The following is a 23140-nucleotide window of genomic DNA, read 5'->3' as shown; positions in this document are numbered from 1 at the left end:
TGAGTGCCTGACGCTACAGGGCAAATATGAAATCAAGATCAGAGCTTGAATAGAGAATCCCAAACTGAGTGTGTTGATCCTGGAGACTGGGCCACGCTGGAAACTGACGCAGGGTGAATAAGCCAAGGAAATGAGCAGCCTGGAAGCTGAGCATGAGGAAAGCGGTTGGGATAAATTTCGGGGACTGCATGAACTGCTGTGTCATGGAATCAGCTAGCTTATGAGGGAACAGGATTCATCTCTTGTACCTGGGGTGAGGTGGAGAGAGGAGGAGGAACAATATTCTTTTTTTTTTTTTTTCTCAGCCAGCTGTGCTTTATTGACAATGCACCACTCAGGCCTTGACCGCGCACTTCCGCAGTGGGTACTTCCGCTCCTTCCGCTGCTGCTTCTTGGTCTTCAGGTTCTCCTCGTGCTTGTTGAGCCGGCGGCGCATGGCGCGTGTCTTCTTAGGCCGCAGGTCCAGGGGCTTGTACTTCTTGCCCTTGTAGAATTTTCTGAGGTTTTCTTTCTGAGTCTGGTTAATGACTGTGAGAACACGGGCGATGGATTTGCGGACGACTCGTATCTTAGAGAGCTTGGAGGCCGCACCGCCCGTCACTTTGGCGACGTGCAGCTGGGGCAGTTCCACCTTCAGGTCGTCCAGCTGTTTCAGCAGCTCCTCCTCCTTCTTCCCGCGAAGATCTCGAGCCTTGATCTTGGCCATTGCTGCACAGACCGCCGATCTTCTATTTGAGGGCTGCCCAAGACTCTCCTCTTACTGCCTTGCAGTTCTTGACTATGTTAATTCTCCAATGCCTCCCACAACAAGTCAAGTATTCCTTTGTCTCCTGTTGTCCTCAAAGCCTCAGCTGGGCTGTTTGCTGCTAGGGCTCCGCTTTTCAACAGCTTTATACCCTCTCCATGTGCATGATTCTGGCTTCAGGGGTGTGGAAGAAATGGATTCTGATAACGCAATAGTATAATATCTAAAGCACTGCCGGTCCATGTACTCGACAAAGATTCATGTCCCAGGGGCTGGTCTAGGCACCACGGACACATTAGTGAGCCATCCGGACACACATTCCCAGCCTCATGTCATGGCCCTTCGCCGAGGGAGAGATGATAAGCCGGATAAGGAAGTCAAATGTTAGACAGTGATCCGCAATAAGGAGAAAAGGGGGAGGGGCCTGACATTTTAGACTGGGTGCCCAGGGAGGCGTTACTGAGAAGGGGCTTTTTAATTTCCATCACAGCCCTTTGAGCAGAGAAGGGATTCAACATTTGTTGCACTTCTGGCAGCTGACAGGCCTTGCACACTTATATATCCCACATTTTCTTTTCCTCTCTAACTTAACAGATGAAGAAAGTGAGGCTCCGAAAAGGCAAGTCATTTTTCTTCATTAGAAACTGGTTCAGGCCGGGCGCGGTGGCTCACGCCTGTAATCCCAGCACTTTGGGAGGCTGAGGTGGGTGGATCACAAGGTCAGGAGATCGAGACCATCCTGGCTAACATGGTGAAAACCCGTTTCTACTAAAAATACAAAAAAAATTAGCCAGGTGTGATGGCGGGCGCCTGTAGTCCCAGCTACTCAGGAGGCTGAGGCAGGAGAATGGCTTGAACCTGGGAGGGGGAGCTTGCAGTGGGCTGAGATTGGGCCACTGCACTCCAGCCTGGGCAACAGAGCGAGACCCCGTCTCAAAAAAAAAAAAAAAAGAAACTGGTTCTGACACCAGAAAGCCCACACTCTCTCTGCAATCTCACACTCTCTTCTTGAAATAACCAGGTCAGCTACTATGTTAGCCCACTTTATAGGAAAGGAAACAGAGGTCAAAAAACCTTGAGGGCCTGCAGAGCTGGGATTGGAGTTAATGTCACCTAATGCCCAGTCCAGTTTTCTTTCTCCTTTAGCAGACTGGAAGCAATGAATATAGAATCTGTTTTGTTTTCTTTTGTTGTTGTTGTTTTGTTTGTTTGTTTGTTTTGAGATGGAGTCTCGGTCTGTCACCCAGGCTGGAGTGCAGTGGTGCAATCTTGGCTCAAGTGATTCTCCTGCCTCAGGCTCCCAAGTAGCTGGGACTACAGGCGCCTGCCACCACACCCAGCTAATTTTTTGTCTTTTTAGTAGAGACGGGGTTTCACCGTGTTAGCCAGGATGGTCTCGATCTCCATTTCCTGACCTCGCGATCTGCCCGCCTCGGCCTCACAATGTGCTGGGATTGCAGGTGTGAGCCACCACACCTGGCCTGTTCTTTTTTTTACTGGGGTACAGAAAGAAACAAAAGACTCAAGGGCTTGTCAAAACTTCTATGCATGTGAAATGGTAGAAGTTGACTTAACAAGAAGGGAAAGTGACCAAATGACTCAGTACCCGATTTGCATCACACCACTCTCTTGAATAGCTGCGAGGAAGCACTTGCCAGTGGGAGGAAGGTCCACAGGCCAGCAACATGGGCATGACCTGGGAGCGTATTAGATGTGCAGAATCTTAGGCCCCATCCCAGACCTACTGGATCAGAATCCGCATGCTAAACAGGTGATCATGTGCATGTTAGAGTCTAAGAAGCCCTGCTCTGACTGCCCCATCCCATAGTGCAGTGATGCTAGACGTCCTCACAGAGCAGTAAGCAAGCCTAGCTGTAGTTATGGGAAGACTCATGCCAGGTAGGACTGCGGAGCTGGGGTGACATGGGCAGAGGCCTCTGCAGAAGCTTAGCTCTGGTTGGCCGGGCGCAGTGGCTCACGCCTGTAATCCCAGCACTTTGGGAGGCCGAGGTGGGCGGATCACGAGGTCAGGAGATGGAGACCATCCTGGCTAACACTGTGAAACCCCGTCTCTACTGAAAAAAATATACAAAAAATTAGCCGGGCGTGGTGGTGGGCACCTGTAGTCCCAGCTACTTGGGAGGCTGAGGCAGGAGAATGGTGTGAACCTGGGAGGTGGAGCTTGCAGTGAGCTGAGATGGCGCCACTGCACTCCAGCCTGGGCGACAGAGTGAGACTCTGTTTCAAAAAAAAAAAAAAAAAAAAAGCAGCTTAGTTTTGGTTCCCCCAGCAGCAGCAGCTCATTTTGGAGAGACTGACTGAAGGGGAGGGGTATGGGATGGTGGTGTTCCTGTTTCACTTTACTGTCCCATTGAGACTAGGACTGGCGGGAGAGAGTTTCTCTATGATCTGCTGAAACCTGGGAAGGAATCTGCAAGAATAAACAGAGACTTTAGAGCTTACCAATTCTGATATTTGGAGGCCTTTGCAAGATTTAATTCAATTATTTAATTATTTATTGATGACCTACCATGTACCAGATACCGGAATACAAAGGGAATAAAATGTCCTAGTGTTGTATTGGGAAGGGAGGGTCACATTCTTGCATGTGTCTGTGTTTGGGGATGAGATGAGTCGGGGGCAGACCTCCGGGGATAAAGCAATTGCATGCCCGGTGTCACCTGGGTCCTGAGGGGCAGGACAAAGGACAGATTAGGACAGGACAAAGGACAGGAAGGCTTCCTGGAGGAGGTGGCTCCTAAGCTGTCAAGTAGGCTAAGAAATGCTCTATGCACGGGCTAACCCATTCCATACACTCACCATACACACTCCCTCACATGCACTCACACACAAACTCCCACCCACACTCACACATCTGCATCCACACACAGGCATGTATACCTACTCCATCCACACACACACTCACATGCACTCACATACAATCTCCCACCCACACACATCCATATCCACACACACTCACAGCATGTAAACCTACTCCATCCACACACACTGTCACAGCATGTATACCCACTCCATCCACACACACTCACACAGCATGTATCCCCACTCCATCCACTCACACTCACACAGCATGTATACCCACTCCATCCACACACACTCACACAGCATGTATACACACTCCATCCACACTCACACTCACATGCATGTATACCCACTCCATCCACACACACTCACACTCACATGCATGTATACCCACTCCATCCACACACACTCACACAGCATGTATACTCACTCCATCCACACACTCACACAGCATGTATACACCCTCCATCCACACTCACACTCACATGCATGTATACCCACTCCATCCACACACACTCACACTCACATGCATGTAAGTGTGAGTGTGGATGGAGTGTGTATACATGCTGTGTGAGTGTGTGNACTCACACTCACATGCATGTATACCCACTCCATCCACTCACACTCACACAGCATGTATACTCACTCCATCCACACACACTCACATGCATGTATACCCACTCCATCCACACACACTCACACAGCATGTATACACACTCCACACACACTCACATGCATGTATACCCACTCCATCCACACTCACACTCACATGCATGTATACCCACTCCATCCACACTCACACTCACATGCATGTATACCCACTCCATCCACACACACAGACTGTATACCCACTCCATCCACACACACTCACAGAATGTATACCTACTCCATCCCCACACACACTCACATGCATGTATACCCACTCCATCCACACTCACACTCACATGCATGTATACCCACTCCATCCACTCACACTCACAGAATGTATACCTACTCCATCTACACACACACTCACATGCATGTATACCCACTCCATCCACACACACTCACAGAATGTATACCTACTCCATCTCCACACACACTCACATGCATGTATACCCACTCCATCCACACTCACACTCACATGCATGTATACCCACTCCATCCACACACACAGAATGTATACCCACTCCATCCACACACACTCACAGAATGTATACCTACTCCATCTCCACACACACTCACATGCATGTATACCCACTCCATCCACACTCACACTCACATGCATGTATACCCACTCCATCCACACTCACACTCACATGCATGTATACCCACTCCATCCACTCACACTCACAGAATGTATACCTACTCCATCTACACACACACTCACATGCATGTATACCCACTCCATCCACACACACTCACAGAATGTATACCCACTCCATCCACACTCACACTCACATGCATGTATACCCACTCCATCCACTCACACTCACATGCATGTATACCCACTCCATCCACACACAGTCACAGAATGTATACCTACTCCATCTACACACACACTCACATGCACTCACATACAATCTCCCACCCACACTCACACATCTGCATCCACACACACTCTCACAGCATGTATACCTACTCCATCTACACAAACATATAGGCACATTCACCCCCACCCACATATGTGCACGTACACCTACACACACACACACACACACCACACATTGTAGTATTTTTCTGGGGAAACAGAGAAACAGTCACTCTTTTGAAGAACCTCAGAAACTGCACAATAAGAGCTCTTGATTTATCATCAAAATTCAGATAAAGTTGAAGGTCTAACTTCCAAGATCTTCTAGACTGTTTTCCAGATTGTTATAAATGCATCTTCAGACATGAAGGAGCACCTCACGGTTGCACTCAGATACCTCCTGGGATGTGATTTAGTGCTGATGATTATCGTTACATGTCAGTGAATATCGTTTGATGAAAACTTTTAGGGAAACAGGTTTTCAGAAACTGTCCCCAGATTTATTGTAGTAGTAGTCAACTCTGAGGATGCATTTTTTGACCAGGCAACTATTGTTGGGGGTCTTATACCTGGCTTGGAGAGGTGCGTTTGTGCCTTTTAGGTAAGATGGGGAATAGAGGGTCCCCAGACTTAAGAGCTACATGTGATGTTTGAGATAAATTGATCCTTAACATTTTTCCCAAGTCAGAGTTCTCATTATTTGTCTCCTTGATGCCAACAGAGTAAAACGCAAAATGGCTCACCACATGATCAAGGCCCCCCCCTTTCAACTGGCCACATCCTGGCTTTCCCGTGCTCTTTCTACTGAACCAAGCTCTGTGTTCCAAGAAATCATCCTGTCCTCAAATCTCTGTACCTCATTCTCTGCCGAAGCCATGCCCAAGCAGTTCCCTTTGCCTGGTGTGTTTCCCTCTCCCATTTCCCTGCAACACTGCCTGTCAACCTCTTCAATGCAAAGTTCCAGCCCCACCTTCTAGAAGCTTCCAGAAGCCACTATTGGGCTTTGGCATTAAACAAACTGTGTTCAAACTCCAGCTCTGTCATTGACAGGGTGAGTCTGAGTATGTGGGTCCTTTTGAGCCCCTGTTTTCTAATATTTAAAAAGAAGGGAGGGGAAAATATTTACTTTTCACACTTTTATTTAGTTTTTCAAAGATTAAATGAGACAATGTGAGTGAAACTGACTAGCATGTAGGAGATAGTCAAGAAATATTTCAGTGGATAATGGCATTTCTCTCCTGATCAAGTTGGATTAACCCTCTCTTTTCTACGGTCCAGAACGTTCTGTACCTCATAAGCTGCCTTGGATCTGAAGTTTCTGTGTTTGTGAGGTGGACTCATCTTGGTCTCTTGCCTGGTGACTTTAGCATAATCCTTGCTCAGAAAATGAAATGAAATGAAATAGACTCTTTGCGTATCGCTTTCTTTTTTTCTGCGACATTCCTTCTAATAGCTGCCGGGCCTGAAGACAGCAAAGCTGCCCAGACTTTTCTCCTGGGCTCCAGCCCCTCCTGTCTGACTGCTCAAAAGAATCTCAGCACGCGGGTCTCACAGGCACCTCAAATCCAGCCTGTGGAAACCTGAGCTGCCTGTGTTCATACTCCTATATCCTAGAACCATGGTTCTCAAATGTGGGTGCTTTTGCCCCCCAGGTTACATTTGGCAGGATCTGGGGATATCTTTGTTTGTCACAACTAGGACAGAGGGTCCTTTGTGGAGTCTTGTAGGCAGAGGTCGGGGATGCTGCTGAACATCCCACAATGCATAGGACAGTCTCTGTAACAAGGAATGATCCTGCTCCAAGTGTCACTAGTGCCGGGTTGAGAAATCCTGATCTAGAGGGAGACTCTACCTGGTAGGTCAGGCCACGGCACCGCTTTGCTCACAATTCCCCATGGCTCCCATGTCCCTCAGAGTAAGATGCACACCCTCTGGGTGGAGGACACGGCCTGCAGGATTCCGCTTCCCCACCTGCTGAGCCTCGACTTCTTATCGCCTTCTCTCCCTTTCCTCCACCCCTTCTCCTCTTCCCCACCTTGCTTGTCTGCCCTGCCTCTCGCTGTGTCTCCAACACGCCTGCCTCAGAGCCTTGCACGGACGTTCCCTCTGCCTGGAATGCTCTTCCCTCAGTCACCCAAGTTCATCCCTTGCTGCCTTCAAGTGTCTGCTCACATGTCAGCTTCCCTGCAAGGCCATGCCTGCCCACCCCTGTTAAAGCCGCAGCCCTTCCCAGCATGCCATCCTTCTTGCTTGCTATAGGTTTTTCCATTGCACTGATCACCTTACAAATGGGTTTATTTATTGTATGATTTTTCTCTTTGCACTAGAGCGTGAGAGCCACAGGAAAGGGATATTTTTGTTTTGTTCACTGATATTTCCCACTGCCTGGTGCTCGAAAAATGTTTGCTGAATGAGTAAATAAGTCAGTATCATACTGTCCCCAACTTGCTCATCTTACCTCTATTTTGTAACTGATCTATGTAACCAACATTTAGCTGACACCCAAGTGTCAGAACCCAAACTTGCTTGAGTCTTCCCTTTCTCTGTCTTTTTTATTTTTTGAGATGGAGTCTCACTTCTCACTATGTTGCCTAGGCTGGACTTGAACTCCTGGGCTCGGCCGATCTTCCCACCTCAGCCTCCCAAGTAGCTGGGACTATAGGTGTGCACCATCGCACCCAGCTTATCTCTCTCTTTCACAGCTTTATTGAGATATAATTCACATAAAATATAATTCATCCATTTACAGAGTACAAGTCAATGGGTTTTGGTATATCATACAGTTATGCAACCATCACTGCAACAGTCTTCGAATATTTTCTCTCTTTCTCTCTCTCTCTTTCTTTCTTTTTTTCTTTCTTTTTGACAACTTCTCGCTCTGTCACCCAGGCTGGAGTGTACTGGCGTAATCTCGGCTCACTGCAACCTCTGCCTCCCAGGCTCAAGCGATTCTCCTGCCTCAGCCTCCTGAGTAGCTGGGATTACAGGCACATGCAACTATACCCAGCTAATTTTTGTATTTTCAGTAGAGACAGGATTTCACCATGTTAGCCAGGTCTCGAACTCCTCAGCTCAGGCGATCCGCCTGCCTCGGCCTCCCAAAGTGCTGGGATTACAGGCATGAGCCATTGTGCCAGGCCCAAATATTTTCTCTACCCTCGAAGAAACCCCATATGCCTTAAATATCACCCTCTAGCTCCCCCTACCCCCACCGCCATTTCTCCTCATCTCTGGCAAACACTGATCTATGTGCTGACGACATGGGTTCTCCTGTTCAGGACATTTCATGTCAATGGAATCATACGACATTTGTCACTGGTTTCTTTGATTTAGCATACTGTGTTCCAGGTTCACCCATGTTGTTGCCTGTGTTAGTATTTCATTATTCTTATAGCCAAATAATATTCCATTGAATAGAGGCACTGCTTATCCAGGTGTCAGTTGACGGGCATTTGGGTTACTTCCAGTTTGGGGCTACTATAAAAATGCTGCTCTGGGTTGGGCGCAGTTGGCTCACAACTGCAATCCCAGAAGGGGTCTGAGGTGGGCGGATCACTTGAGGCCAAGAGTTCGAGACCAGCCTGGCCAACATGGTGAAACCCCGTCTCTACTAGAAACACAAAAATTAGCTTAGTGTGATGGTGCGTGCCTATAATCCCAGCTACTGGGGAGGCTGAGGCAGGGGAATCACTTGAGGTTGCAGTGAGCCGCGATCAGACCACTGCACTCCAGCCTGGGTGACAGAGTCAGACTCTGTCCCCCTGCCTCAAAAAAAAGAAAAGAAAAGAGAAGAGAAGAGAAGAGAAGAGAAAAGAAAAGAAACCAAATGAAAAGAAAAGAAAAGAAAAGGAAATGCTGCTCTGAACATGTGTGCCCATGTTCTTGGGTGGACATATGCTTTCATTTCTCCTGGGCATGAACCTGGGAGTGGGGCTGCTGGATCATGTGGTTACTCTGTGTGTAAACTTTTAAGGACCTGCCACTGGTTTTTCTTTCTTTTTTTTTTTTTTTCCTTTTCTCTATGAATCCACATCCAACTCATAAGTATGGGCTGTGTTTCTCCCTCCTGAATCTGCTCACCTGCGTCTGCACGGAAACCACCTCTTCAGTTCGTACCTGGAAGGCTACAGTGCCTGCTAATGGGGATCCCTCTCCACTGGCTCACCCTCACCTGCACAGGGCAGGGAGTTCCCCTTTCCTGACGCCGAGGCCACACCCCGGCCCATTCAGGGTTGCCTCTGGAGGTGGGACCCAGGCAGCAGTGCTTCCCAGAGCTCCCCAGGCAATTACAATGCACAGCCAAGCACCCGCTTCCTTCTGATCCACACTTCATCACCTGCCACCCAAGTGCCTTCACGACAGCAAATCTGATTGTGTGACCTGGATTCTCCTTGAAACCCCTCTGTGACGCTCCGTGGCCTCCACAGTAAAATCCAAGCTCCTCAGGATGCACATGCATCTCAGTGACCTGCGTCCACCGCCACCCGTCTTGCCTCCTTCCTCTCCCTGACCCACGCTGCACATGTCACACTGAGCTACATGTGTGCCTGCCCATCCACACCTCCACGCCTTGGGACAGGCTATTCCCTCTTCCTGGAGTGCCTGTTCCCATCTTTCATCCTCCTCTAGGAAGTCTTCCCTGACTGCTCTCCCTTAGCAGGCTGGGATGGACCCTCGTCCAGAGCCCCAAGCAAGCCTCTGTCCAGACCCTCACCACACCGCACCGTAACTGTGTTCACTGGCCTCTAGTCCAGGAGCGCCTCAAGGCCAGCGCTGGGATATCACTCATCTCTGGATCCTCAGCCTGTAGCTGCCTGACTCGTGGTAGGTGATGGGTTCCTTCTTTTTTTGGCATACGTGTGTTAGGGGATGTGATGAATGAAGGGGTGAGTGAATGAACACCCTCTGGCCTATGTAGAAGCCGTGACCAGGTGCAATCCTACCAGCTGCCCAACTGTGCTCTCCCGAGTCCCAGCAATAACCCTGGGGGCACGCAGCAGGGCCTGCTCAACCCCCGACCTGGACCAGCGAGACCCGCGCACGTCTCCCTTGCATTGGGAACATCTACCTGCATTTCCCAGTCTCAGGCTCAGTGTGTTTCATTTCTCCAGCCATGGGGCCCAGCAGGTGTCAGCAGCAAAGGAGAACTGGGTGGGACAGTCCTTCCCGAAGATAAGGCAAAGTGTCCCAGCCCAGATATCAATCCTGTAAATCCACTTTCAAAGGGCTGAATAAGGTGGGACATCCCTGGTTCCTTCTTCAGCCATAAATCTCTAGACTTGGATGGTAACTGTCCTCCTCTTGACAAAGCTGTCAAGAGCACGGCATAGCAGCAGTTGGGAAAGAGCATGCACAAGAAAGGTCCTTCTGGTGGGGCAAGGCCCACCTGTCCTGCCCCCGAGCTTTGCCTCCCCCCCTGCATGGGCTTTGCTGCCTCTGTGGGGACCTGTTGGAGGTTGCAGGGCTTGACTGCCAGTGCCAGAGGCTTCCGTGAGCATTTGTCCTATGAATACCCAGGCTCTGTTCTGCTGCTCAGCCTGCATCGATGCCACCTGACTTCCTGTGAATAAATGGAGCACTGTAAAGGGAGTCCAGCTCAGCTGCCCCCCATGTGATTGTGTAAGACTCACCTCCCCTCTTGAGGAGGCAGTGGGGTGGGTGAACTAGGTGATCCCGGAGGCTGCTTTCAGCTGCAATGCCCCGGTTGCTCCTGTTTTGTTTTGTTTTTTGACACAGGGTCTCGCTGTGTTGCCCAGGCTGGAGTGCAGTGGAGCGATCTCGGCTCACTGCAAGCTCTGCCTCCCGGGTTCACACCATTCTCCTGCCTCAGACGCCCGAGTAACTGGGACTACAGGCGCCTGCCACCACACCCAGCTAATTTTTTGTATTTTTAGTAGAGATGGGGTTTCACCGTGTTAGCCAGGATGGTCTCCATCTCCTGACCTTGTGATCCTCCTGCCTTGACCTCCCAAAGTGCTGGGATTACTGGCGTGAGCCACTGTGCCCAGCCTCCTTCTGTTTTTTTTTTTTTTTTAGACAAAGTCTCTCTCTGTTGCCAGACTGGAATGCAATGGGCCGATCTTGGCTCACTGCAACCTTTGCCTCCTGGGTCCAAGTGACTCTCCCGCCTCAGCCCCCTGACTAACCGGTATTACAGGCACCCACCACCATGTCCAGCTAATTTTTTGTATTTTTAGTAGAGATGGGGTTTCACCAAGTTGGCCAGGCTGGTCTTGAACTCCTGCCCTCAAGCAATCCACCTGCCCTGGCCTCCCAAAGTGCCAGTTGCTCTTTCTGACCCATTTGAGAGCAAAGTTGTGTGAAGGTTTTCCTCTCAGGTCATGAATTATCAGGAAAACCATGTTTGGAAAGACCAGAGTCAAGCACAGTAAAAAATAAGAAACTTGAAAATAATGACTCTTTGTGTTTTGATTTCTCTTGAATCCAGCTTCTGTAACTGTACAGTAACAGAGCAGTGCAGGGAACAGCACTGGACCACAGAGTCTCCAAATCCTTAATTCCATTCCACCCTGTCCCTGACTAGCAGTGTCATTGGGGTGAGTCATTTTTCCCTCTGTAGGTCCCAGTTTGCTGATCTGTAAAATGGGGATATTTAATGCCTTCCCAATTCATTCAACGGAGCCTTACAGAGAGCTTGCCATGTGCCTGGTCCAGTGCTAGGTAGGGAGACAGGTGAATAAGACAGACCCTTTTTTTTTTTTGAGACGGAGTCTCGCTCTGTCCCCCAGGCTGGAGTGCAGTGGGGTGATCTCGGCTCACTGCAAGCTCCGCCTCCCGGGTTCACGCCATTCTCCTGCCTCAGCCTCCGAGTAGCTGGAACTACAGGCGCCCGCCACCACGCCCGGCTAGTTTTTTGTATTTTTAGTAGAGACGGGGTTTCACCATGTTAGCCAGGATGGTCTCGATCTCCTGACCCCATGATCCGCCCGCCTTGGCTTCACAAAGTTCTGGGATTACAGGCGTGAGCCACCGAGCTGGTCTAACTTTTTTTCTTTAATTTTGGTTTTGCTTTAGGAGAATTGCTTGAACCTGGGAGGTGGAGGTTGCAGTGAGCTAAGATCGTGCCTTTGCACTCCAGCCCAGGCAACAGCACGAGACTATGTCAAAAAAAGAAAGAAAAATAAAGAAAGGAAGGAAGGGAGGAAGGGAGAGAGGCAGCTTGAACACTGGCGGAGAGAGAAGTCAGGTAGGGAAGTGACAGCAATCAATACTGGGTGTAATTTCAAGCCAGCTACTGCTGTGGGCAGCTGAGCTTCATCCCAATAAGGAGCTCAACAGCTCTATTCAATGACTTCTCTCTATTTTCCCACAAAACATCTGCGACCAGCCGCTTTGCTCAACCTCCACATTTCTCTGCATCTTTATATAGCTTCTCCTCCTTTTATGATAACTCAGAGGAACAGATATCTCCTTCCTCTGAACAAATGCCTCCACTTCAACTCTTCATCTACTCCCTTTCTACCCCTCCAAAATCTTGCTCCGCCAGAGACCCCCCTGCCTTTCTCTACTCCCGCTCCCTCTTCGTCCCCACTCCTTGATAACGCTTTGCAACCTGACTTTCATTTCCCCTCTCCCTCCTGTGCACTGAGACTCATGGGCTTTACTGAGATGCTTTTCCCAGAGGATCCTTCCTCGAGTTTCCAATACATGTCTGTCCACCTTGTTTCAGAAACAATCTATCATCATTTACTGCTAAAAAATTCTCATCTCAAAATGTAAGGATCATGATAGCTACATAACAGAGTTGTGGTAAGGATCAGCCACCAATACGGTCACCAAACTTAATTATTGGAGTTTGCAACCCATGGGTGATCAGAACAGAGTATGACAAGGAGAGCTGCTAGAGGCAAGAAGTGACTGCGGACGACTTGATACCGAGAGAGGAGAGAGAATAATCTCAAAAAGCAGTTCCAAGAACAAAAGAGTAGTAGTAGTTTGGGATCATTTTGCAGAACTGCAGGAAGTCGGTGCCATCAGAGTTCTTTTTTTTTTTTTTTTTTTTTTTGAGACGGAGTCTCGCTCTGTAGCCCAGGCTGGAGTATGGAGTGCAGTGGCCGGATCTCAGCTCACTGCAAGCTCCGCCTCCCGGGTTCACGCCATTCTCCAGCCTCAGCCTCCCGAGTAGCTGGGACTACAGGCGCCCGCCACCTCGCCCGGCTAGTTTTTTGTATTTCTTAGTAGAGACGGGGTTTCACCGGGTTAGCCAGGATGGTCTTGATCTCCTGACCTCGTGATCCACCCGTCTCGGCCTCCCAAAATGCTGGGATTATAGGCTTGAGCCACCGCGCCCGGCCGCCATCAGAGTTCTTGAGATTTCCCAGTGTCTTGGACATTTGTGGTGATGGGTGTTCTTAAGGATCACGACTCTAGTTAGTAAGAAGAGCTAGTTCCACAATCATTGCAACAGTGTTTCCCTCTTGAATAGAAGGTGCTGGTTTTCAATGTCAATACTAAATGTTCAGTAACAACTGGCTGCAGTTGACATTCCCAAGCAAAAGTGGGTGTCAAGCCCTATCTAGTAGAGGAACCAAAGGAGAGCCAGCCTTGCATGGTTGGTCATCCGGTCACTGAACTTTCTGGTACAAAGTCAGAGGTTTGGGACTAGCATGAGAATAGAACAGCAGTGGGATGCGTAGACTAGGGAGTCCACACACAGACCTGCAGGAATGTACGAATGAAGTACATGGGCACCAAGGCATTTCAAAGCTGTGGGGAGAGGATGTCTTGATTATTTTATTATTATTATTATTATTTTGAGACAGAGTCTCGCTCTGTCACCCAGGCTGAAGTGCAGTGGTGCGATCTCGGCTCACTGCAAGCTCCGCCTCCCGGGTTCACACCATTCTCCTGCCTCAGTCTTCCGAGTAGCTGGAACTACAGGCACCCGCCACCGTGCCCGGCTCATTTTTTGTATTTTTTAGTAGAGACGGGGTTTCACCGTGGTCTCGATCTCCTGACCTCGTGATCCGCCCGCCTTGGCCTCCCAAAGTGCTGGGATTACAGGTATGAGCCACCGCTCCCAGCCGGATGTCTTGATTATTAAATAAATGGTGCAGGGACGATTGGCTAAGGGCTTGGAAAGGCATAAATTCCATCTGTGCCTCACATCATATGTCCAGATAAGATTCAACGTCTAAAGAGTTACATGTCAATCAACCAGAAATTGGAAAACAAGTGCCTGACTTATTTCACTTAGCATAATGTCCTCCAGGTTCATCCATGTGGTTGCAAATGGAATATTCCCTTCTTTTTTAGGGCTGAATGGTATTTTCTTTTATGTATAGACCACCATTTCAATAGAGAAGTGGTTAAGTGATTATATATTGATACAATGGACTTTTATGCTACAAAAATCATATAGCTCCAGGAGCTGAGCAAGAGAGTGGCCCTACCTGCTGGGCCTGTCTGCTCCCCTGAGTTAGGCACTCCAGGAAGGGGTTGAGAGCACCTGAGTCTTGGGGCCCAGCCCTGAGGCCCTCAAACTATCCCTGCCTACTAAGGGGCCCTCAGGGACAAATGCAGAACCAAAGAGTTGCACAGCCACAGAGTCCAGTGCGCTCAGCCCTTCAGTATGTGACAGAAATAGGCCCAGAGAGGGCAGGTGACCTGCCCAGGGCCTTCTAGCCCTCACACAGCTCGAACCAGGATCCACAGCCCCCAGCCTGGAGCACTAGACATCACATTTCAGGGGAATTGGGGGTGCTGGGCTCACACGGGAGAGGTCTTGCTAGCTGCCAGCCTGGGGCTCACCCGTCTGCTGTCCACCCCTTCAACATCCATAGTGGGACTCACAGGCACGAGGCTGGGACCTTCTGCGGCAGACACAAAGCACACCGCCACCTGAGGTCCAGGGTCATGATTCGAAACCCACCAAGTGCCCATCAGCCCTTTCCCAGGTTGCAGGGAAAACAGGACCCCAGCCCCCACATGGTGCCTGGCCACCTGCTGCTTAGGAGGCCTTGTCGCCCCATCTTTAGGAAGGCTTTGCGTGTGTGTGAAGATTTTTACATGCACTTGTCTTAAGGCGTCTTCACAGCCCTGCAAGGTGAGTTTCATTGTCATCCCCATCTTACAAGTGAAACAGGTTTCCAAAGTCTGAGTAGTTTGCCAAGGTGGGGAAGGGGTGATCCAGGACTCAAACCCAGGTCCTCCAACTGTCACATTCTCTGACTTTCTGGGGGTCAGCACCCCCAGTCCCTTCTCTCCTGGTCTGTCAGAGACTCAGCAGAGACCCCAGGCTGAAGCTCAGTGAGCTTTGGTGTGTGATAGGGACCTGGGGTCTTGTCACTGTGCTGAACCTTATCCTCTAGGTGGCTTTGAAACCATCCGTGTCACTTTGGGCTTCCCGAGGTGCCAAACCTGGCCCCAAAATTCAGCCACTCCATCCAGCCTCTGGGGGCTGAGGCAAAGGCTCCTCTTTTCTCCACGAAGCTAGAATGAGGACCTTCTAAGGGCCTCAGGTAAGAAATGGTCTATTTCTAAAGGGCCTGGTGTCTGGGTAAGCTCTGTGTATTTTCTTACCTTTGCTTTTTGGGGAACCTCATTCAGAGGAGACTTGGCAGCCTCTCTGAAGACGCGGAAGTGATGAATGGCAAAGCTGCAAGAGGCTGGAAGCCCCACCTCGCATGACTTCCTTATTAGGCACATGGGGAAACTGAGCCCCAGAGGGTGGAACGGGCCTGCACGGGCACAGTTGGGACAAGAACCCCGAACTCCAGGCACCCAGTCCAGGGCCCTCTACAGCTCAGGCTGTGCAAATGGGGCTGGTCCCGAAAGACGATCCAGGCTGACGCGGGGACAGTCAGACTGGGAGGCGGGGCTCACTGGCCAGCCACCCCAGGGGCAGCGTGGGCACTCGGACAGGAGACCCGCACAGGAAGTTTTGAAACCTTCACCAGGATTTCAGAACCGTTCTAGCCCCCGTGCAGATTGTCTCTCTGTTAAAGAAGGCGCTTTGAGAAGCTGCAAAAGAGGCTCCGCCTTTGACCCTCAACGGGCATCTTTCCTCTAGTCCATCAGCCCACAAAGACAGGAAATTTGATGGGAAAAAAAAAAAAAAGTCATGCCAAAGTCGGGTGTCAGTAACCAGGGGCCGCCAGAGGCGCCGCATCCAATCCCGCCCGGGTTTCCACCCCAGGCCAGCACTTTCCAATCCCCGAGGGCCCATCTTCCAGCCCTGAAGCGGTAAACTCCTGACCTCTAGCGGCGAGCGCGAGGAACCGCACCCTGGCCCGCCTGCCGCCCCCCCGCCCCTCCCCCCTCTCAAGCCCCGGCCCTGCCTGTTCCCACCACGCCTGGCAAAGTTTTTTGTATTTTTAGTAGAGATGGAGTTTCACCGTATTAGCCAGGATGGTCTCGATCTCCTGACCTTGTGATCTGCCCGCCTCAGCCTCCCAAAGTGCTGGGATTACAGGTGTGAGCCCCCGAGGCTGGCCTTTTTTCCTATTTTTAGTACAGACAGTGTTTCACCGTGTTAGCCATGGTGCGGCTTGTGCATTCATAGGTTGGGATAATACCTACCCCTTCCAGTGCCATTTTAACGATTTCACATAATACTTTACACAAATACTTATAATACAAATAGTTTCCCACTCAGGACAGTGCCCAGTAGAGCTGGTGGGTCAGTAACTGTGGTTCCCCCACCTTGCCCTCTCCCTACCAAGCTCCCTTTCCACCTGCCCTGTAATTCCCTTCCGTGTTCTCTTTCATGTGTAACACGCCTGTCTCTTCCACTAGAATCAGCTTCTCAACAGCAGCGCGATTGACAGTTTGGGCAGAATCATCCTTCGTTGTGGGGACTGTCCTGTGCATAGTAGAATGGTTACAGCATTCTAGTCTGCACCCCACTAGATGTCAGTAGCACCCTCCAAGCTGTGACAGTCAAAAGTAATTCTCAACATTGTCAAATGTCCTCTGAAGGACAAAATCACCTCTAATTGAGAACCGCTGCACTAGAATAACAGCTACCAAAGTTTTTGCAGCAAAACCTACAATAAGAAACATTTTGTATATGTATATACACACACAGTATATGAAAATACTTCATTAAATCAATCTTTCCCTGACAGTGTCCCACTCTGATACATTCTGTTCTTTTTAAAAAACGATGAGTAGGCCAGGCGTGGTGGCTCACGTCTGTAATCCCAGCAGTTTGGGAGGTGGAGGGAGGCGGATCACAAGGTCAGGAGATTGAGACCATCTGGCTAACATGGTGAAACCCTGTCTGTACTAAAAATACAATTAAAAAAAAAAATTAGCCGGACGTGGTGGCAGGCGCCTGTAGTCCCAACTACTACAGAGGCTGAGGCAAGATAATAGCCTCAACCCGGGAGGCAGAGCTTGCAGTGAGTGGGGATGGTGCCACTGCACCCCAGCCTGGGCGACAGTGCAAGACTCCGTCTCAAAAAAAACAAAAAGCAAAAAAAAAAAAAAAAAAACCCCAAAAAACGGGGAAACTAAACAAAACAAAAAACAAAACAAAACAAAACAAAGGCAGGCCTCAGTGGCTCACGCCTGTAATCCCATCACTTTGGGAGGCCGAGATCACGAGGTCAGGATATCGAGACGATCCTGGCTAACACGCTGAAACCCCGTCTCTACTAAAAAAACAAAAATGAGCAGGGCATGGTGGCGGGTGCCTGTAGTCCCAGCTATTCTGGAGGCTGAGGCAGGAGAATGGCGTGAACCCGGGAGGTGGAGCTTGCAGTGAGCTGAGGTCCTGCCACTACACTCCAGCCTGGACAATAGAGTGAGACTCCCTTTAAAAAAAAAAAAAAAAGCAGCAAACTGGGTATGTGCCTTTAGAGGTGGTGTGTACATTTCCAGCATTATAAATGAATAGAAATGAGTGGCAATAGTTACTTTGGTCCATAGATTTTTGGTATCTTAACTAGTTTTGGATCTCTTCCACTGAAGAGATTGCCTGTTGAACGTTGTTAGGAATGGAAGCACTGAAGGCAAACTGCCTGGGTGTAAATTTTGTTCTGTCCCTTGCACCCTGCCTGGGTTCAAATCCTAGCTCTACTTAGTAAGTTCTTTTAAGGTGATGATCTTTGAGCAAATGTCTTAGCTCCTGTTTTCCCAAGTAAATGGACACAATAGTTGCTACCTTGTGAAGGATTCATGTAATTGACCAGCCTTTACCAAGTAGCATCAGTGTTCAGTTTTAGTCATTGGTGAGTCTGTATTTGGACTGTGAGAGGGTTGGGGTGGGGGGTGGTGTATGTGTGTGTGTGTAGCACTTAATTGCATGCAGAAAGAAAAGATACTTTTGAATGGAGAGGCAGCTTTTCTCTGCTTTTGTGTCAAAAGGGAAGAAGGGAGTTTTGGAGAGGGATACTAATTCTGTTCAATACTAAGCTCTCTTCCTCAAAATCAGAGGTACATAGAATGTGTAATAATTTACAGAATTTCTTGACTTCAACAATGTGATTTTTTAAAATTTATTTTTAGTTTTTCAGGTTTAGACTGAGCTACAGTTAATCTATGGCGACATTCTGGATGCACTGGACAAACAGCTCATTCCAGCAGCTACCACTGGCAAGTCCAAGGTTTTCTATTATGAAATGTAGGTTCTATACTAAGAACTAACAAGTGTACTTCAATAATTTTAAACACTCTCAAGAATAATTGGCTTTGTTTCTTTTTTTCTTAGACATTTCCTATTATTTTCCTTATTAAATATAACCAAAAATCCCACAGAAATTAACTGAGGAGCCTCTAAGTATCAACAAAATTATCACTTGATAGACTAGAATTAAACAAGCAAGTGGTTCCAAGAAATGCCACAAGTGTATGAATCATAAAATAAAATTTCTACATGACTTTGGGAGGCTGAGACGGGCGGATCACAAGGTCAGGAGATCGAGACCATTCTGGCTAACACGGTGAAACCCCGTCTCTACTAAAAAATACAAAAAACTAGCCGGGCGAGGTGGCGGGCGCCTGTGGTCCCAGCTACTCCGGAGGCTGAGGCAGGAGAATGGCGTAAACCCGGGAGGCGGAGCTTGCAGTGAGCTGAGATCCGGCCACTGCACTCCAGCCTGGAGGACAGAGCGAGACTCCGTCTCAAAAAAAAAAAAAAAAAAAAAAAAAAAAAAAAAAAAATTTCTACATGAAACATTCAGCCAGCACTGTGCAATGTATGGCCGTTTGGGGAGGAGAATGAGCTAGGTCTCATGGAAGCAAAAGAATATAAATAAGTAAAACAAAAGCTAATGCGTTTTTATAATAGCCTGACCATCTTTTTATTCCAATATTAACTATTCTTCTAACATTAAACAATTATTTTTAAATAAAAATTGGAAACCTACATAAAAGAAAGTCATGATTCTAAAAAGACCAACTTTTAATCTTACATTTTGTTTTCTAGTATAGAATCTATATTTCATAATAGAAAACCTTGGACTTGCCAGTGGTAGCTGCTGGAATGAGGTGTTTGTCTAGTACCTCCAGCATGTCGCCACAGATTAACTTTCAGCTCAGTCTCGACCTGAAAAAATAAAAATAAATTTTAAAAAATCAGATTGCTGAACTCTAGAAATTCTGTAAATTAGTACACATTCTATGTACCTCTGATTTTGAGGAAGAGAGCTTAGTATTGAACAGAATTCCTTTCCCTCTGCCAACTCCCTTCTTCCCTTTTGATACAAAAGCAGAGAAAAGCTGCCTCTCTGTCATCAAAAGTATCTTTTCCTTTCCGCATGCAATTAAGTGCTACACTCACACACCACCCCCACCCCAGCACCGCCTCACAATCCAACTACACAATCACCAATGACTAAAACTAAACACTGATGCTCCTTGGTAAATGCTGGTCAATTACGTGAATCTTCCACAAGGTAGCAACCACTGTGTCTATTTACTTGGGAAAACAGGAGCTAAGACATTTGCTCGAAGATCACCCCCTTAAAAGAACTTACTAAGCAGAGCTAGGATTTGAACCCAGGCAGGGTGCAAGGGACAGAACAAAATTCAAACCCAAGCAGTTTGCCCTCAGTACTTACATTCCTAACAAGGTTCCACAGGCAATCTCTTCAGTGGAAGAGATCCAAAACTAGTTAAGATACCAAAAATCTATGGACCAAAAAAACTATTGCTACTTATCTCAATTCATTTGTAATGCTGAAAATGTACACCACCTCTAAACGCACATTCTCAGCGTGCTGCCTGTTTTTTTTTTTTTTTTTTTTTTTTCTTTTTTTCTTTTTTTGAGACAGAGCCTCACTTTGTCCCCCAGGCTGGAGTGCAATGGCGCAATCTCAGCTCACTGCAACCTCCGCCTCCAGGGTTCACGCCATTCTCCTGCCTCAGCCTCCCGAGTAGCTGGGACTGAGAGGTGACAACCTGCTAGCAGCCCTTGCTCTCTGCGCCTCCTCGGCCTCGGCGTCCACATTGGTGGCGCTTGAGGAGCCCTTCAGCCTGCCATTGCACTGTGGGAGCCACTTTGGGCTGGTCGAGGCCAGAGCCGGCTCCCTCTGCTTGCCGGGAGGTGTGGAGGGACAGGCGCGGGTGGGAACCGGGGCTGCGCCCGGTGCTCGCGAGCCAGCGCGAGTTCCCTGTGGGCGTGGGCTCGGCGGTCCCCGCACTCGGCCCCAGGCAGTGAGGGGCTTAGCACCTGGGCCAACAGCTGCAGAGGGTGCGCCAGGTCCCCGCAGTGCGGGACCGCCGGCGTTGCCCTTGAATTCTCGCCAGGCCTCAGCTGCCTCCCGAGGGGGCAGGGGCTCGGGACCTGCATCCTGCCATGCCCGAGCCTCCCCGCACCCCTCCGTGGGCTTCTGCGCTACCCGAGCCTCCCAGACGAGCGCTGCCCGCTGCGCCGTGGCGCTTGGTCCCATGGACCGCCCAAGGGCTGAAGCGTGCAGGCTCAGGGCGGGACTGGCAGGCCGCTCTGCTTGCAGCCCCAGTGCGGGATCCACTAGGTGAAGCCAGCTGGGCTCCTGAGTCTAGTGGGGACATGGAGAACCTTTTTGTCTAGCCGAGGGATTGTAAATGCACCAATCAGTACTCTGTGTTTAGCTCAAGGTTTGTAAATACTACCAATCAGTACTCTGTATCTAGCTAACCCAGTGGGGACTTGGAGAACTTTTCTGTCTAGCACTCTTAGCACTCTGTGTCTAGCTCAGGGTTTGTAAATACACCAATCAGTACTCTGTATCTAGCTAACCTAGTGGGGACTTGGAGAACTTTTCTGTCTAGCACTCTTAGCACTCTGTGTCTAGCTCAGGGTTTGGAAATACACTGATCAGTACTCTGTCTAGCTCAAGGTTTGTAAATACACCAGTCGGTACTGGAGAAGATTTCTGTCTAGCACTGTGTGTCTAACTAAAGGATTGTGAAGGCACCAATCAGCACTCTGTCAAAATGGTCCATCAGCTCTCTGTAAAATAGACCAATCAGCAGGATGTGGGTGGGGCCAGATACAGGAATAAAAGCAGGCTGCCAGCGGCAGCAGTGGCAAGTCTCTGGGGTGCTGTTTGGCAGTGTGGGAGCTTTGTATTTTGCTCTTTATAATAAATCCTGCTGCTGCTCATTGTGGGTCCACTATGAGCTGTAACACTCACCTTGAAGGTCTGCAGCTTCACTCCTGGGGCCAGCCAGACCACAAACCCACCAGAAGGAATGAACTACTCCAGATGTGCCACTTTAAGAGCTGTAACAGTCACCAGGAAGGTCTGCAGCTTAGCTTCACTCCTGAAGCCAGCAAGACCACGAACCCACCGGAAGGAAGAAACTCTGAACATGTCCAAACATCGGAAGGCACAAACTCTGGACACACCATCTTTAAGAACTGTAACACTCACTGCGAGGGTCTGCGGCTTTGTTCTTGAAGTCAGCCAGACCAAGAACCCACCAATTCTGGACCCAGGACTACAGGCGCCCACCAGCATGCCCGGCTTTTTTTTCCTTTTTTTTTTTGTATTTTTAGCAGAGACAGGGTTTCACCATGTTAGCCAGGAGTGTCTCGATCTCCTGTCCCTGTGATCTGCCCGCCTCAGCCTCCCAAAGTCCTAGGATTACAGGCCTGAGCCACCATGCCCCAGCCACTTGCTTTCTATTTTCTATGAACTCATGGCACCACTGTTGAACCTTTCTAGGTTCCTCTCATGTCCCTGGAACCTCCTTCCACTGTAAAACATTCTCTCAGTCTTTTTTCCGTAATTGCATCGTTATCTCAGCTAAGCAAAACTGTTTTCTGAATCAGCTATCTCCCTGATAGCTTTTCAAATAGAGACTGCTGTAGGAGACGAAAGGTTTCCATGTTCTCCTAGCTCCTCACATACTGAGTGACTGCTCTCCTGTTTCTCCAAACCCTTCTTCCTCAAAAGCCGATATTCTACATTCCATTTCTCCGTTTCTGTCATCAATAGATCTCTAGGCCCTTCTCCCACATTATTGACTATCTACAGGCAAACTATCCTATACCTGAGATCACACCAAAGTATGGTGTGGCCACATTCCCGTTCTTTGCTTTCTACTCCAAGACTTGCACTTGTCCATACCCCTAACTGTGCCGCTCCATACTAGAAGTCTTATATTATAATGCTCCACTCTTGGCCATGGCTTCCTCTTTTAGTTCCTTTTCTCTTGTTGTTTCTATTTAGGAACTGATCAAGACATCTACACTCTTTCTTTTTTGCTTTTTTATTTCTTTCTCTCTTTCTTTTTCTTTCTCTCTCCCTCTTTCTTTTTCTTTATCTTTTTTCCTTCCTTCCTTATGCATGTATCTCATGTAACACATCCAGACTCGAACTTTTCACATCTTCTCCCAATGTATCAGTTGCTGTCTTTGCTTCCTGCTTCCCTTTCCTAGCTAGCCCAAGTCCCACAGTGTAACTCATGGACTTCTTTCTTCAGCTTTTTCAACTTTCTCACTTCCTCATTCCACTGGGACACAAAACTTGTCTATTGGTCATCGAAATTCTTTGACCCAACATATTTCATGGTAATGGTAACATCAATCCCAGCTTACAACTTTACTTTTAGAGACAGGGTCTCACATTTTGCCCACTACTGCAGCTTCCAGGAGAAAAAGTTACTCA

The 23140-nt window shown here is 48.7% G+C and overlaps 1 pseudogene across 1 annotated transcript in view; it reads right to left on the bottom strand.

Moving 5' to 3' along the window:
- Window positions 1-285: 285 nt before the first annotated feature.
- The window catches only part of LOC112609204, a 24019-nt pseudogene continuing 1164 nt past the window's right edge, over window positions 286-23140 (bottom strand). The window contains exons 2-3 of the transcript XR_003116176.1: window positions 15288-15296; window positions 286-725 (exon numbers count right to left, since the gene is read on the bottom strand). The product of XR_003116176.1 is annotated as a 60S ribosomal protein L35 pseudogene (transcript). The remainder of the gene's footprint in view (window positions 726-15287; window positions 15297-23140) is intronic.

The sequence above is a fragment of the Theropithecus gelada genome, chromosome 16 (assembly GCF_003255815.1).
Source record: "Theropithecus gelada isolate Dixy chromosome 16, Tgel_1.0, whole genome shotgun sequence".
Taxonomy (NCBI): Eukaryota; Metazoa; Chordata; class Mammalia; order Primates; family Cercopithecidae; genus Theropithecus; species Theropithecus gelada.
This window is presented reverse-complemented; position numbering and strand designations above follow the sequence as displayed.